Below are 4,930 nucleotides of genomic sequence, written 5' to 3' on the forward strand. Positions count from 1 at the left end.
TATATTTAAAAAATAATTTTTTTTGTACCTTGAAAACATCCTGAACTTATTTGTTCACTCTAATAGGGTGTATTTTTGTAAATTCCTTAGGATTATGTATATATAATATATATATAAGATGCCATTTAAAAATAGATAGTTGTAATTCTTTTCCAATCTGAATGATTTGTATTTATTTTCCCTAATTTCCCTGAATAGAACATTCAATATGTTAAATAGAAGTAGTGAGATGAAGATCCTTGTCTTCTTCACCATGTTAGGAGAAAAGCTGTCAGTATGCTACCATTAATTGTTTTCTGTGGGCTTTTTGTAGATGTCCTTTATCAGAACATGAACATTGTCTTAGATTTCTAGTCTGTTGAGTATTTTTTATCATAAAATGATGTTGAAATTGGTCTAATTTTTTGGTGTCTATGGAAAAGATTATGTGGTATTATACCTCATAATATTAATATGATGATTATACTATTTGACTTTTATATTGTTGAATCAACTTTGGATTCTTGAGATTCATCTGGCTTTAATATTGTTTGCAATCATTTTTCTATTTTGCTTAAATTGTTATTTGAGTGTTTAGTTGGGTATCTAGGCCTCAATAGTATAACAATGATTGGTCTATAGCTTTCATGTGATATATTTGTCTGTTTTTAGTATTAGAGTAATACTGACCTCATAAGATGAATTGAAGAGTGTTACCTTTACTTTTTTGTTTTGGAACAGATTGTCAAGGAATGTGAATTTCTTCCTTAAATATTTGGTAGAATTCACCCGTGAAACCATCTAGTCCTAGAATTTTCTTTGTGCGAAAACTTTGGTTCTAATTTATCATCTTTATTTGTTGTAGGCTTATTCCGATTTTTAATTTCTTCTTGAGTTGGTTTCAATCATTTTTAACTTTAGTTTAGGAAATTTTACATGGGGAGGGTATTTTTATTATGTAGGTTACCTAATTTGTTAGCATACAATTGTTAAGGTATTTTATTATAATCCTTTTTACTTCTGTAAGGTTGGTGCTGATGCCACATCATTCCTTCCCGATTTTAATAATTTCTTTCTTTTTCTTTTTTTTTTTTACTGATCAGTCTAAGTTTTGCCAACCTTTCTAATTTTTTCAAAACACCAATTTTGGGCTTTGTTGATTTTCTCAATCACTTTCCATTTGTTATATTATTTATTTTCATTCCTTAATATTTCCTTCTTTCTGTTTTTCTTGAATTTATTTTTTGTTCTTCTCTTTTGAATTTCATAAAGTAGAAGGTTAGATCACTAAATTGAGATCTTTCTTCTTTTTAGTACAGGTGCTTACAACCATAAAATTTCCTTTAAGCACTGTTTTTACAATGTCTCATAAAATTTGGTTACTGTTTTACTTTTTTTTCCTCAAAGTATTTCTGATTTTTTCTTTTTTTTTTAAACAAAATTCACATTTTATTTAGATTGAAATAAACTATACAAAATTGATTTTCTTCACCAAAAATAACAGCAATATTTTCCATATTTTTCTAGATAAACCACAACACTTATTTTTGTAGGTTTTCCAGGTTTTGCTTATAAATCAAGATGAGGCAGTAGATAAGTGTCATGGAAAAAGACAGAAAAAAACAGACAAATCAGTTGTCAGTATACATGGCCTCTGATTCTGTCTCAACCATGAAACAGAAGTGTTCAACATATACCTGCTAAAAAGCTTAGGAAGATGTAGGCTCCAGAAAGGAATGTAAACAGCAACAATGAGATGTGGAACAACAGCAGGCCTTTCCATTCAAACTTTGTCATTTGTTCCTTTAAGTTCGAGAAAGACAAAATCTACACTGAAATCCCTGTTTGGCGAGCTCGCAAGCTTTTCTCCAGTAATTTCTTGTAACTGTCCAGTATAGATTTTTAGCACATTTAAAACTCCTATTAGTCAAAGATCAATTGTGGGCTTCACTATACCATTTTATAAAATGTATTCCTTCCTCCCACACCTCTTCAAAATATATTTCTTCAAAGAATTCATAACACCCAACAAGTAGAGATCCACAGTGATAATAAATGTTATGTCTAAAATGACTTAACTAAAACAATTCCAGAGTGCCGTCAACAGAGATCACACAGAAGGAAACATGGCACTTTCAATGTTCTCTTCTGGAAGGACAGGTAGGTCTTCAAAGCATGAGAGTTCAAAAACAGGGGCCATTTAAACAGGTAGATTACCAATGGCTAATGTATTCAATGGAGTCCTATAGGCAAAGATATTTAGTGATTAAGTGGCCTACATACACCTTAAGGCTTTTCTTCCAAGTATCAAATATAAGAAAGCCTGTTTTTAAAAGTCCCTTAGGTATTTTCCACAGTTTCAGAACTATCTGTGGGAAGCTCTGACTTACTTGTATAGAGTTTAATATATGTGTCCACCATTAAATTCAGGTCATGTTTTATATCAAAATTTATGTTAAGCAAAGCCAAGTTACTCGACCTTTGGTCTGTCAAAGTGTTCCTCAAATATGCTTTAAGACGCTTTCGTCCATTTTCATATCGCTCATTCTCAACCTTCATCACAGGAAGAATACACAGGACCTTCAGCAATGCATACACATTAGGAAAAAACTTGATGTCAGGCAGGTGGAGGGCTTCATAGATGGTGGATGGAAGCTCTATATCTTTCCCCCTGTGTTTCCATTTGATTCTCCAACAATGAAGCTCGGCTGAGAGCGTGTCAGGATTGGGTAAGTCACTTCTATACATGTCAGCATGGTGTTCCTCCAACGTATTGAATTTGAGTTGTCCCATGACTGAGGGTACCAGAGACAAGCATTTAAGAGCTTTGAGGTGCTGTTCTGAGAATATATCTTTAACTTCCTGAATAATGTGCTCCACTGTTGGGACACTTAGGGTTTCTTTATAGTAACTCTCAGAGGTTAGCTGAGATTCCAAGTTACCCTGGTGAGCTCTGCGGAATTTCCCAGGGAGTTTCATTTGAATATCAAGTTTGGTTGCCAAATTTGTGGCTTCCTCAAACCAAAATTCATGATAAACTTCAATATTTTCCATCACTTCGTTGAGTGAATGCAGTACTGCAGTCAAGCTACCAGCTGCAAAGAAGACATCAGAAGTTTGCCCCTGGAGATTTTTCCCAAAGGCTCTTGTAAAAGATAGGACATTTTTAAGAACAACAATAGTAACAATGAAATCAAAATCTGTTACTGCACTGCAGAGTACAAATGCTTGGCCAGCTATACAGCTATTCCATCTAACATTTGTGTCACTATTTATACCATCTAAACATAAAACAAGTGCTTGCAGGAGTTCCACTAAAATTTCAAAAGCATCATGCCTGCCTGTCCAGTGAGAATGGCAGATTTCCTTCAGTTCTTTACCCCTTTCTTTACTGTTCTGAAAAAGAACAGAAATTACGTTGTCAAGTTCTAAAAGCAGTTGTGGTGATCGATGGAAAAAAGAACAAACTTCCTCAATTGTTCCTAACGCAACAGATACTCCCATAACAGGTACTGATTTTGCCAACCACGTATTTAAGGCACAGGAAGAGCAGAGTGTGTAGATAGCCTGGGGATATTTCTCTAAAAGTCTAGAAGCAACAACTTTCATTTTGGAAGAAAATCCACTAGACACAATGTAAGCCTGGCCACGACAATACTCCATATTTAATCCCCACTTCTCAGTTATCATAGTGTGAAATTTCACAGCTAAAATTTCTGCATCAGCTTCATAAGGCAGGAAGCCTATAAATTCCTCTCTTAGGTTATGAGATTCATCAACAAACCTAACCAACACAGGAAGGTGCTCTTCCCCTGCTATGTCCACTACATCATCAGTGATAATGGAAAAGAAGTGTGAGTCTCTCACTTCCCTGAGAGTTTCTTCTCGAATACAGCTCTCACAGATCTCTAGCATCTGCCTCTGCTGTGTTTTCGAACAAAACAACGTGTTAACTGCTGTTGTCTCAAACCGCTTTCTCAGAACCTCTTCACCAGAATTTATCCTACACTCTAGCAGTGCCTGAAAGTTATCTGGAGTAAAGAGACCTTCTGGGATTTCATCAGCCTCATGTCCATCCAGAGGTATGTTTTGCTTTCCCATCAGAATCAATATTTCAAATAGAGATTTTAGGTATTCTTTGTTTTCCTTCTCTTCAAGGGTTAGAGGTAAAATGTCCTCATCTTGCCCTTCACCCTCTTCTTCACTGGGGTTCTGAGCATTGCTATTGTTGGTTTCTTTATGTTTCTGTTCCTGCTCAGAAGTTTCATCAATTTTTTTCTGTTTCAGTGTCCTGATTTCGTCTTCACTCAGTTCTTTTATTCGTTTTCTGTGTCTACTATGTAGGTTGTTCAAATGACTGGTAAGATCAAATATTGTTGGTATTGCATTATCTCGAAGAACTGTCCTATAAGGACTAGTTCTACAGATCATAGAGGTCTCAAAATGTTTGGCACATAATCGATAATGTTTATTTAGCTGATCAGGTGTTTCATCTTCTAAGTCTGCTCTCCTACAGTTCTTCTCCCACTTCTGGCATCTGGCCGGGTCCCGTGGGAACCTGAAGAAGGCCAAGTCGGACTGCGTGCTCTTCCGCGTGCAGTTGGGGGCAGCGCAGAAGTTCGGCATCTTTGCCCGCCGGCCGGCCCAGCCCTCCCCTCCCCGCCTCCTCAGGGCAGTCCGCCCGCCCGTCGGGGCCGAGGAGGGGAGCCAGGCCGGCCGGCCGGCTCGGCACGGCCGACGCGCGGGGGCTGATTTTTTTCTTATGATGTATTCTTTGATATAGTGGTCTTTTATGATGGTTAATATTAGGTATCAACTTGACTGGATTGAGGGATGCCTAGAGGTTGATGAAGCATTGTTCCTGGGTGCTTCTGTGAGAGTGTTGCCGGAGGAGATCGCCTTTTGAGTCAGTGGACTAGACAGGAAGTTCCACCCTCAGCTATAACAAAGC

At 36.9% G+C, this 4,930-nt stretch overlaps 1 pseudogene across 1 annotated transcript; it reads right to left on the reverse strand.

Annotated features, from left to right (window-relative positions):
• Window positions 1–1,402: 1,402 nt before the first annotated feature.
• LOC112615676 lies at window positions 1,403–4,701 on the reverse strand (annotated as a pseudogene). The gene has a single exon (XR_003117441.1). The product of XR_003117441.1 is annotated as a 52 kDa repressor of the inhibitor of the protein kinase pseudogene (transcript).
• Window positions 4,702–4,930: the final 229 nt, after the last annotated feature.

This window comes from Theropithecus gelada, chromosome X (genome assembly GCF_003255815.1).
Source record: "Theropithecus gelada isolate Dixy chromosome X, Tgel_1.0, whole genome shotgun sequence".
NCBI lineage: Eukaryota > Metazoa > Chordata > Mammalia > Primates > Cercopithecidae > Theropithecus > Theropithecus gelada.